The sequence below is a fragment of the Alligator sinensis genome, unplaced genomic scaffold, assembly GCF_000455745.1.
Source record: "Alligator sinensis unplaced genomic scaffold, ASM45574v1 scaffold392_1, whole genome shotgun sequence".
Taxonomy (NCBI): Eukaryota; Metazoa; Chordata; order Crocodylia; family Alligatoridae; genus Alligator; species Alligator sinensis.
Genome location: NW_005841898.1, coordinates 3076644 through 3087938, shown reverse-complemented (window position 1 = coordinate 3087938; position 11295 = coordinate 3076644). Strand labels below are relative to the sequence as shown.

Genomic DNA, 11295 nt, shown 5'->3' with positions numbered 1-11295 from the left:
TCCTCCCTCTTTGCGCCCCCCCCTGCCAGTGTCACCACCACCAGCCCCAGCCCCACTGTCCAGGCACCGTGGCCCATCTGCTGCACACTCATTGCCAGAGGTGCTGGATGTAGCAATCTCTGTGGAGCAGCCATGGACCCTATGGAAAGGACACACTTAGCCAGATGCATTTGATGTGGTGATGGATGGGTGGGGAGTGACGTCCAGGCATGGGTTTCTGGTGCCCCAAGTTTGGGGGGGGGGGGAAGGGGGGAATGTGCCCCCTGACACCAGTCAGCAACCGGGGTGGGGTCCCCTACAGCTGATCCCGCTGACTGGGGGGGGGGGTCCCTTTGGTGGCTGAGCCCACTGACCGGGGGAGGGTTGCCTGTGGCTGATTTCACTCACTGTAAAAGTGGCTGGGGCGCTCTCAAAACTCCTGTGTCTACTTCCGGAAGCAGCATGGCCACTTTTGCTGGTTGCCCTGCTTATGGGTCAGCACTTGTAGGGGGGCACTGGTGCTTCCACCTGCCCGCCGGCTAAACGGGGAGTGCGGCCTGACAAGGGGTGCACTAGCACTCTCAGTGGGTGCACATGCACCCCTGTATACCCTCTACACATCACCCCTGCATCCAGGAGTGGGACAAGGCGGGGCCAGGGTCGGGATCATGACATGGGGAGTGGATTGCAGCTCTCCCCTGGGCCTGGGGCCTAGCCCCTTGCTGTTACCATCCTGCAATCCCAACTCTGGCCCTGGCCCTGCCAATGTGTCCCACTCCCAGGTGCTGCTCTGTGCCTACCCACAGCTCCATCCCATGTGCCAGGCTGAGTGCACCCTGCCCACGGGGGGGTGTCTCACGTCAGTCTCCAGGGGGATCCCATCCAGCATCTCTGGACCACTCAGGGGGTTTTGCTGAGCTGTTGTGGGCTGGGGAGGGTGCTGACCTGACTTGCAACAGCTCACCAAACCTCCCTAATTGGCCTTCTTGTCTAAATAATTGCCCACCCATAGCTTAGCCAAAAATTCCCCTGCCTATTTTTGTGAAAGCAATTATTTCATCCCAAGTGCAGGACTTTCCACATGTTCTTTTTAAATGATCTGTTGACTGCAGACCATTTTTCCAGTCTATCCAGGTAATTCTGGATTCTAGCCCTACCCTCTGGAGTATCAGCACCTCAACCCAAGTTGGTGTTGTCTGCAGATTTTCTAAGCGTGCACTTGCACCCATTTTCCAGATCATTAACAAAGATATTAAACAATGCCAGACCCAGGACAGACCCCTGGACATCCCCACTTGAAACCTCCTCCCAGTTAGAGATTGAGTGATTGATGACTATTTTTGGGCACAATGGTCCAACCAATTATGTATCTACTTCACAATACTTTCATCTAGTCTGTATTTCCTTAGTTTGTTAATGAGAATGTCATGGGAGACCATGTGAAGAGCCTTGCTAAAGTCATAGTATATCACATCCAATGCTCACCCCCGTCTATACACCCTGTCCAGTGGTCACTGGCTACTGGGAAATGGAGTCCAGTGTGGCTGGACTTTGCCACCTCCACCCTAGAGCAGTGGTTATCAGCCTTTTTCATTCCGGTACCCATTTGCCAAGTTTGATGGCTTGTCACAATCCACACCCCTCTGGCTCTGATGGTATCTGACCCAGAGTTCCCTGATGCTGCCCCTCACCCCCAAACCACAGCCCCCTGACCCTCCTGGGCTATGCTGGTGTCCCTCACTCCTGATCCGCAGGCCTCTGTGTGTATGGGCACTGGCCCCATGCTGCCCACCTAGGCACATAGCTCACCAATGCAAAGGACTGCTACGGCCCCATCTCTCGCTCGCTCGCTCGCGTGCGCGCGCACGCACACACACACACACACACACACGCGCGCGCGCGTACGTTCTCGCTGAGCCCTCTGGACAGTTCCCTGGATTTTGAACTCTATAATTTCATTGTCACAGTCACCCAAGTTACCTTCTGCCTTCATACTCAACCACTTCTTCTTTGTGAGCATCAAGTCAAGAAGAGCCTCCCCCAGTTGGCTTCTCTACCATCTGTATGAAAAATCTATCCTCAATACACTCCAGGAATTTGCTGGACTGCTTGTGGATTGCTGTCCCAATAATTGAAATCCCTCATGATAAACTAGTCCTGTAATTTGGAAACTTCTGTCTGTTGCTTAGAGAAGGCCTTGTCTACCTCCTTCTGCTTTGGCCTGTAGTAGATGCCCACCATGATATTCTCTCTGCTGCTCTCCACTCTGAGCTTTACCCAGAGGCTTTCAGCAGACCTGCCTTCCATTTTATACTGCACCTCAGAACATGTGTACGTTGTCTTTATATATAGGGCAACATCTTTTCCTTTCTCCCCTACCTTTCTTTCCTGAACAAGCTGTACTTGAAGTATGACCATACTTCACTCATGTGAACTATCTCACCACATCTTCCTAATCTAAATTACATCATGATTCTGTGCTTGTGTTAGCACCTCCAATTCTTCTTCTTTGTTCCTCATACTTCTTGCATTAATATATAAACACTTCAGGTATCAAACTGACTGTCCAGTGCTCTCCCTGAAAACATTGCTAAGGCTTTTGTTATTGTTTTCCCTTACTAATTTTTTTATCCAGGTCCCCAAGGCTCTTTATTTACTGCTGTACTTCTGTCTCCATTCCCAGTGAACCTTGTTTAAAGCCCTCCTCACTAGACTGGCAGGCCTGTATGAGAAGACAGAGAGAGCTTTCCTCTCTTTGTCAGGTAGACCCCATCTTTGCAGCAGTCCATCTTCTTGGAACACCACCCCATGGCTAAAGAAGTCAAAACCCTAGAGGCAACACTGTCTGTGCAACCATAGGTTGATCTTCAGGATGTGTCTGCTCCTAGGCAGGACTTTACTCTTGACTGGAAGGATCCACAAGAACACCACCTGCCCCCCCTCTTTTTCACCTTTGTGTCCAAAGCCATGTAGTCACTTCTGATATGCTCCAGGTTGCCCGTGGCCGTATTATTAGTGCCCACATGGATGAGCAGCATGGGATAGTAGTGAGAAGGCTGGATGAGTTTTGAAAAGCTTTCTGTGGTGTCTCAGATGTGAGCTTCTGGCAGACGGCCACTACAATTTCAGAAGGAAAAATTGTTTTGAAATCCATAGCAAAAACGTTTTAAAAAAATGCCAAAATGGGATGTTTTGATCATTTCTATATTTTTTCCTTAAAAAAGAATTGCTATTTAACATAAAGAACCAGGATCACACAGGAACAAATGGATAAAAACTGTCTCTGAGTTAATTTAGGCTGGAAGTTAGGAGAAGGTGTCTAATCAGAGCAGTGAGGTTTAGGCACATCTTTCTAATATGGGTTGTATGGACAAAAAATCCCACCTAGCTTTAAGACTGGTTTTGATCAATTTCTGACATAGTTGCTTGTGATAGGAAGGGACTCAAGAGATTCTTTCCAATCTCAGGAGATTTCTTCCACCTATATATTTGACTCTGAAGAGTAATTGAATTGGTCTTTTTTGTGAACAGTTTTGATTTGGATTAATGGTTGTTGAAAATTTTCAATCAGCTTGGTAGATGGCATTAGGACCAGCTTTAAACTACTGACCAATTCATAAACTGCTTTACAAAACCATCCGTACTTCTTTCTCCATCCCTTTCATCATATATAACTTTAGTGACATGATTGCTTTTCAATCCTTGACTCAAGTGTAAGGCCAAAATTGTAGTCAAGGGGGCTAATTACCATTCAGTTTTGGCTAGTGTTAATAAAAGGAACAGTGGAGTCCCAGATGTAAAATAATTCTAATGAAATAATGAGGTTCTTGCCTACAGCAGACAGCTTTGTCTGATTTCTGCAATGATGAACTGACTCTGTCAAAATTTGCAATCTAGTCTAGTGAAATATTTTGCTATAAAAGTTTAATTCTCATCCTTTATTTATGAAAGCAATAGTGGTGTCACAACATGGTATAATACAGGTGCCATTTTGTGTGATTTATTGTAATGAGTGTCACTTGTTGACATGCTTAGTGATTGTTGACCTGTATTTAATGTTAAAAACTGTAAGTGTTCCAAAATGTAATAAATCAGCCATTGTATTTTTCATATCCCCTCCCCACAACAAAACACTTATCTTTGCAGTGGTTTTCCGCCTAGGAAACTGCAGTGATCTCACAGTTTACATTAGGCATTTTTGAAGATTTGGGCAAGGCAGTACAATTAGAATTTACGCTGCTGCTTTGGCCTCACCTTCGAGAAACTTCACGTTTTGGTAAAAAATGGGAATTTAAAATGCTGTAACATGACTTCTCTCTATGTACCTTCTTTAGAGAATGTAAGAAAATTCTGTCCTATACTGACTCTCATACATTTGAAAATAAATGATAAAGTACATTGCTTCTTTATGGAAAATATGACAATGAAGGTGGTATTGTTTTGTACTTTTATTCAGCAAGAAGGGGAATGCATAACATTCCATGGGATTGGAATAAGTAGTTCTCTAAGGAAACTGTTTAGTTAAGGTTTGTTATGTAAAACAGATTTTTTAACTTGACAATAAAAGATAAATAAGAGATCTTATAAGAAATAGCATATACATACTACATTTTTAAATGGCAAAATAAGGGTTAATTATAACAGCCTTAGTACTGGCAATAAGATGAATAATAAGTAGCAATAAAAAACCCACAAGGATCTGTCTAATTTACTGTTATTGTTGTGCTAACACTATAAACTCCAAAAATGTTCATAACTCACAAAATACTCTTGTATACGATGGTATTAACTTGTTGTACTAAATGTATCCTTTTAAAAGTAAATAGATAAGCTGTGTTTGGGAAAAATAAAAACAGTTATAGAATGTGTTAGGTTGCATATGCAGCAGTAGAGATCATACATTGTATCCAGATAGTGAACTACAGCAGCTACTACTGGCACGGGTGTTGCCCTGTTCATTGAGGCTTCCTTGGGCACAGAAATTCCCTGCTTTGCCTCTTCTTTTGATTAAACAGGAGTATAGTAACTATCCTTCTACACATGTTATCTTACTAGCACTATAGATATTTAGGTGGAAGATAAAGATGAGTATATATTTTTGTTATCATTCTGTTATTTATGGCTTTTGCAAAGAATACATTTTGATTTCACATAAAAGATACTACCGCAAATTCTAAATGCCCTGTTCTTCATGAAAAGTATGCACTATACCAATAAAAACACCACCTGATCCTATGCACATAATGCAAACTTTCACTAGGAAACTTAACCAAAGTTTGGGAAAGAAGCAGCTACAGCTTAAATTGAATATAAGGTAAAATATCAACTTGTGTTTAAATCTGTTATGTAAATGGAAATAACTCAAAGGAGAGGAAAAAGCAGTAAATCTATAGGGAAGGAGAAGTTAGCAGAAGTAGTTATAAACTACGTGAGGGTTTTTAAAAATAGATAAACCTAATTATGCAAAAGAATAAAACCATTAAAAGAGCAGAAGCTCTTTATTACCCAAAGAGTGTAGCAGTTAGCAGAGGGAGCAGGTAAATTGTAATGGACCGTAAAACCATAGTCTGTATTAAGCCCATATTTTTTAGTGTTTCCTAGTCCATCTTTTGAACATCTTGGTTAGGTTTCCCTTGAGGATTATTAGCTTCCCAAGAGAATTATGAATTTAAAATATATAGTTTGCAGTTACAATTATCAGATTGGAACAAACAAGCTTAACTGATCTCTGAATAGCTAAGAATACTTAGGGCAACTCTACAGTTGTTAGTTAGCAATAGCTATATTTATAAAATGTACTCTACTCCAGTTTCTTTACCTGCTTTCTGACAGTTTTATTTTTATCTTGAAGAATACAGCACATGATTAACAGAAATGTCAGACTCTGACCATTCCTCCCTATCTTTTTTCATCCAACTTTTAGCAAACGTTCTTAAAGCAAAATTCTTAGTTCAGTTTTTGGTTTGATATGTATGCACTTCCAGCTCTTATATGACCATTAATTATAGTCATGTTGCTAAGTTTCACACCTCTCTCTAGTCCTTAGGATGCTCATATTTGTACCATGTTATTGTTTTTATTCATTAATTAATAATTATTCCTTGTAAAACATAAGTGTATGGAAGCCGTAGAATACATGAAAATACAATCTGTCAAAGCAGTATTTAGAAAGTACTGGTGGTCAACCAAGAAAAAATAGAAATGGTAGTCTAAGTGCCTGATCCCATGAAAAAGTTTTTAAGAGGCCTAGGCTAGGGGCAGAAGTTACACATAAACCAGTTTAAGTGATCAGAAACTGGTTTAAACCTGTAACAGAACAGAAGTGCAGTGCATGTAAACTGCTTTCAAAATGGCCAAAACCAATTTAAGATAAACCTGGGTGGATCTAGTATTAGGCTTAACTGATTTAGGTTAAACTGGTTTATGAAACCTTTGTCCCAGATCCCTTCTGGTTCAAGTTAACTCACAGTTCCCCAGCATCCCAGGATGCTTTGTAGTCCGTGGCTGTGCTGTCTGTTCCAGTGGAGCAGGGACTACGTTGCCACTCTGCTCCTTAGCCTGCTTTCAGCCTGCATCTGTCAGCCTATAGGGGCAATGGGGGGGGGGGGGCACAGCGGAACAGACCCCATCCCAATTCCTCCTAGCCAAGGTCTACACAGCATGTGGGGAGAGGGAAAGCCCCTGGTGGGGGCTTTTCAACCCTTGACAGCCTTTCCTCCCTCTCCCCTTTCCCCCTTCCAAGCTGCTGATTGCTTCAGCCACTGTCACAGGAAGGAGGGAGAAGAAGTCCTCCCAGCTGAGTGCCAATCCATGCAGGCCAGAATGGGCGCAGTGGGGTCCCCCAGCCTGGGGCAGCCCCAGGGAGCTGAGGGGAATTCTTCCTCCCCTGAGCTCCAGAGTTGCTTGCATTAGCCCTTGAAAGTCTCAGGCAGCAGAGGGAAATTCTCCTGCTCCTCCAGCAAGTTTTGCCTCAGCTGCTACAAGTCTGAGGCAAAACTATCTGCAGGGGAGTGGAAGAATTTCCCTCCACCCCCTGAGTTTGCCCCAGCCTATCCCTCAGACTTGCAGGGCCTGAGGCAAGCAGCTCTGAGGTTCAGGATTCAGAATTCCAGCACATCGGAGCAGCCTCCACGCTCATGTATAGTGTGGTGTCCGACCAGCTTGCCAGGCTATGGCCGAGAGCCCGGAGCGTCAGGTGGGTACTTCAGCGAGTGGAGCGGAATTAGGCACAGATGCGTATTATGAAAATTGTTTTTTTTCTTGCGCCGCCGATGCGTGCAGCGCAGGAATAAGCTGACTTTGGTTGCAGTTACAAACGTAGCGAGAGCTCTTTAAAATGAGACGAGACGTTCTGTAAATGGCTTATTGAGCATGCAGGAGAAGGGGTACGTCAAGGAGGTCGGTGATGGGGAGTTGTTGGTGGGTGATCAGTCCGCCTGATCCACCTGTTTTTCGCCTTCATCGAAGCGCACGGAGTAGGTGTTCGGGTATGGCTCTGCACTGATGATCCTTCCTTTGTATACTTGCGGGTGTGATTGGTGTGGGTGTGGGATGGTGATCCAGACAAGTTCGTCCGGCGTGAACTTCGGGTGCCACGGTTCTGGGTGTCAGGGGTTAGACTTATCCCATAGGGTTTTGTGTGCATTGAGCGAAATGAGGACGTCGTGGTTTAATTTCGTCCAGTTCTTGTAGGTCCCGCCTCCCTTTAAGCGTAATCGCTCTTTATAAAGGCCAATGTGTCTTTTTACCACCCCATTGGATTGGGGATGGTATGGGAGATGGAGATGCCAAGCGACGTTATGGAGGCGGGCAAATTTGTCGAGCGCTGTGGAGTTGAATGGTGGGCCTCCGTCTGATTGAATTTTGTTGGGGGGTTGCCAACTGGCAAATGCTGTAGTTAGTGCCGATATGACAGCTGTGGCGTGGCTTTTCCGTAGCGGGATTACTTGAAGTTGTCGTGTGCCAAGGTCGATGATGTACTCGACCGGGTATGCGGTGAGGCAGTTCGGTGCGTCGGCTGGGTCCGTAGTCGCTGACTTCATGAGGGCTTGTAGCCGCGGGAGCTGGCTTAGGATGTTCCCGGCTGGGTGAGTGGCTAATGGGTTGAGGAGGAGCCGAAGGGTGATAGCGCTCTCTCCTCCGTAAACCTCTACGCAGGCTTCTATGGCTTCGAGAGTGGCTGGGACCGCTCCGGGATTTCGTAGGTGGCAGTGGGCCCACCCCCCGTTGCATTGGGCTTGTGTTAGCCCCAACTGATGTACTCTTGGGTTCCAGAAGCAGCATGAAACCCCTATTATAGCTAACAGGAGTTGCTCTGCAGTGGCTCTTCCCGTTCGTCCGTCATGCCACGCGTGAGATTTATGATCAATTTGTCCTGCCACGAGGGACGGGAGCGGGATGTTCCAGTGAGTGTTGCCCATTACTAGCGCTAGGTTGGTGGCGTGCTTCCTGCTCCATGAGGCCTGACGGGCTAGGAAACAGGCTTCTTCTAGGTCTAATAACTCAGACCCGAATTTGACTACAAGGCGTCCCAGCCAGGTAACTAGAGTTTCGGCGGGCTTTATTTTCGATTCCCTGCACAACTCTTGCAACTCAGCTCGATTACAGGTGCGGTAGGTGGTGGTGGTGCGGGTTACGCCTTGCGGGTCGGTTGTTTGTTTGACCAAGGCTATGGGGTGAGCGGCTGCTGGGGGTGCTGGTGTGCTCGGCGGGAGGGTTGGGTATAAGTTCCCGCTCGGTGGTTCCTCCCCGTAATAAGGGGGCGGGGGCGTTGGCTGTGTTCCCGCCCGCTCTTTTGTGGTGCCGCCCTCTTCCTCCTTCTCCTCTGGGCTTTCTGAGTACTTCCCCTTTTTCTCGGCGCCATCTTCGGGCGGTGGCTTAGGATTTTGCTGTGCCGCCATTTCCATGGCAGCTTTGCTGACCATGGCTAGCTGGGTTTCTAAGTTCGCATTCTCGCGTAATAGGAGCGAAACTGTGTGGAACAGTACATTAATCATTTTCCCTTTGTCCCATTTGGGGCCTGTCCACTTAGTCACGGTGTGACCCTCTGCTTCTAAATTTTCGCGGAGCTGGGTGAGCAGTTCATGGCTGCGTGACTGGGGTGCCAGGGTCAGACAGTTAAACTTGTCGGGGGTGGGGGGGTGCCTTCCCCGCCCTCTCGTACGTGTCGAATGCAGCAGGCAAACTCTTGGGTGGGGGTCGGGTTTGCCGCACCCGTCGTTTTTACCCACGCCAGGGACAGTGTTTCTACTTCATCCCGTGGTCTGTACATGACCCCTTTTCCGCTCATAATGCACCCGAAAGAGCTTGGGTCCAGCTGGGCGGCCCACTCCTTTCTGGCTCCCTCTTCTCCTCTGAGGGAGAAGTACCCGGCGACCAAGTTTGTACTCCTCCTGCCTGCCTGATGATAGGCAATGTGCGCCCATAGGTCATCTGAGTCGGACGTTAGGCGCTCCCCACTGCGCCATGGGCAATTTTTAACTAGTTCCGACTCCATCACGTCTTCCCCGAATCCTGTTCGTAACGCCATGTGGTGTCCAACCGGCTTGCCGGGCTATGGCCGGGAGCCCGGAGCATCAGGTGGGTACTTCAGCGAGTGGAGCGGAATTAGGCACAGATGCGTATTGGTAAAATAGATTGTTTACTTACGCCGCCGATGCGTGCAGCGCAGGAAGAAGCTGACTTTGGTTGCAGTTACGAACGTAGCGAGAGCTCTTTAAAACGAGATGAGACGTTCCGTAAACGGCTTATCGAGCATGCAGGAGAAGGGGTACATCAAGGAGGTCAGTGACGGGGAGTCGTTGGTGGGCGATCAGTCCGCCAGGTTTACTCCGGGTTGCGTGCGGAGTTCTCCAATGAGGGTGGAAGCTGCTCGTACTTTTAAATAGTTAACAGGCCAATTGCTAGTTGCCAGGTGGGAATAATTTGTAACCGGCCAATGGGTGGCGCGCATGGTCAGCCAATTACAAGGGCTTGTGAAGTTTAAACAAATGTAGTCGTTGGGCTTGGCGGGGCTTTTCACTGTGCTGGGATTTTCCACTGTGCCATAGGCATTTACTTAATGGGTTCTGACATATAGGTGCCCTTTTACTGGACTTAGCCCTAGTGTTTTCTTATCGGGAGCAATCACAGTGCTGTCAGAGCAAGTCTGCATCCCTGAATCAAAGCACATTAAAAAAAGTCAGAGGCGCCATTTGACTTTACTGAGCACTAGACTAGGAGCTAAGTCTGTCTTGCACAGATCAACTAGAAGAAAGAAACTCCCTGTCTCCTTGATATAATCATGCCAAGTAGGCCAGGTTTTTTTGCCTTGAGATTGCTAGTGATAGGTACGGGACTCGGGGATGTTTTTGCCAAAAGTAAACCTATGCAGGAAAATGGCAGAATGCAGGCTTAATGCTCCTTTGATAAGTCTGCTGAAGGTGGGGTTAACATGTCTAGTGCTGCTCCCTTGCTTTAAAAGGAGTGGTAAGTTGACTTGAGTGCCTACAGCTATCTCCTCGGACTGTGGGAGTGGTTTTTGCTCATTGTTTGAGCAACTTTAAAAAGCACAGTTTTGTGCTGCCAACCCTAAGAGTTAAAAAATAATGAATTAGGCTCCCTTTCAGAACTTTGAGATTGGCTTAAAAATAATTAAATGTTAAAAATAAGTTGTTGGGGTTTTTTGGGGTTTTTTACTCTTTTAACCTTTATGGTGCATTTGGATCACCAGACTTTACCTCCTAATATATCTCAAAGGAGCAAGGGCAGAATTTTGCCCTAAATACAGTCAGAAATTAACATTTCTTGTATCTCACTGTCAGCGGCCTTAACTTGCACTCTTATTTCTGTTCAGTAAGGATTTAACAAACGGCATTTTCTCTAGGTTTCTTTAAAGGGCACTGACAATATTTTTCATCGTTTGGAAAATTGCAGTATATTGTTTTTACTATACTAACCACGTAATTGAAACTAAGTTTTTTGTTCCTTAATCCCCATTTTTCTCCCTTTTTACCCAGTCACTTGGTTTGGGTAAAACCAAGTAACTTCACTAAAGAGATACTGTTTAAAAATATTATCGAGTTTCTGTGTAAAGGTACTGGGGACACGAATGATTGAATGAATGATGTAAGCATAGGAAAGGGAGCCCAGAATCACTCTGGGTGTGAACAGGCATTCACCACACCCAGTTTAGGTTTAGGCGGCTTACTTTAAGCCACTTAAACCTGAACTGGGAATGGTGCATTTGCTGGTGCTGGGAGTGGTGTGGGCTGCCTGAGGTAAGTACCTTGCAGCTAGGAGAGGGCCTGTCAGGTCTGTGGGAAGAGGGGGTTGGTG

The 11295-nt window shown here is 46.2% G+C and overlaps 1 protein-coding gene across 6 annotated transcripts in view; it reads left to right on the top strand.

Annotated features, from left to right (window-relative positions):
* Window positions 1–11295, top strand: part of KDM4C (lysine demethylase 4C) — a 502970-nt gene that overhangs the window by 386617 nt on the left and 105058 nt on the right. The window lies entirely within an intron of this gene.